Genomic DNA, 454 nt, shown 5'->3' with positions numbered 1-454 from the left:
ACAAGATATAGGTGTAGGAAAGGATTTTCTAAATCAGACAGAAATTGCTCATGAATAAAGGTCAGCAATCAAAAAGTGGGACCTCATTAAACTACAAAGCTTCTATACAGCAAAAGAAACAATCAAAAAAGTGAAGAGAAAGCCCACAGAATGGGAAAAAATCTTCACCAGTGACACATCTGACAGAGGTTTAATATCCAGAATATATAAGGAACTCAAAAAACAAAGAAGAAAGAAAGAAAATTACCCAATTAAAAGATGGGCTAAAGATCTAAACAGACCAGGCATGGTGGTGTACGCCTTTAGTCCCAGCACTCGGGAGACAGAGGCAGGTGGATCTCTGTGAGTTTGAGGCTGACCTGGTCTACATAGCTAATTCCAGGTCAGCTGGGGCTCTAGGGAGAACCTGTCTGAAAAAGACCAAAAAAAGAAAAAAAAAAAGATCTAAACAGAG

This window comes from Nannospalax galili, unplaced genomic scaffold (assembly GCF_000622305.1).
Source record: "Nannospalax galili isolate Female #2095 unplaced genomic scaffold, S.galili_v1.0 scaffold311, whole genome shotgun sequence".
Taxonomy (NCBI): Eukaryota; Metazoa; Chordata; class Mammalia; order Rodentia; family Spalacidae; genus Nannospalax; species Nannospalax galili.
The sequence above is the reverse complement of the archived record's forward strand: the minus strand, read 5'-3'. Positions refer to the sequence as shown.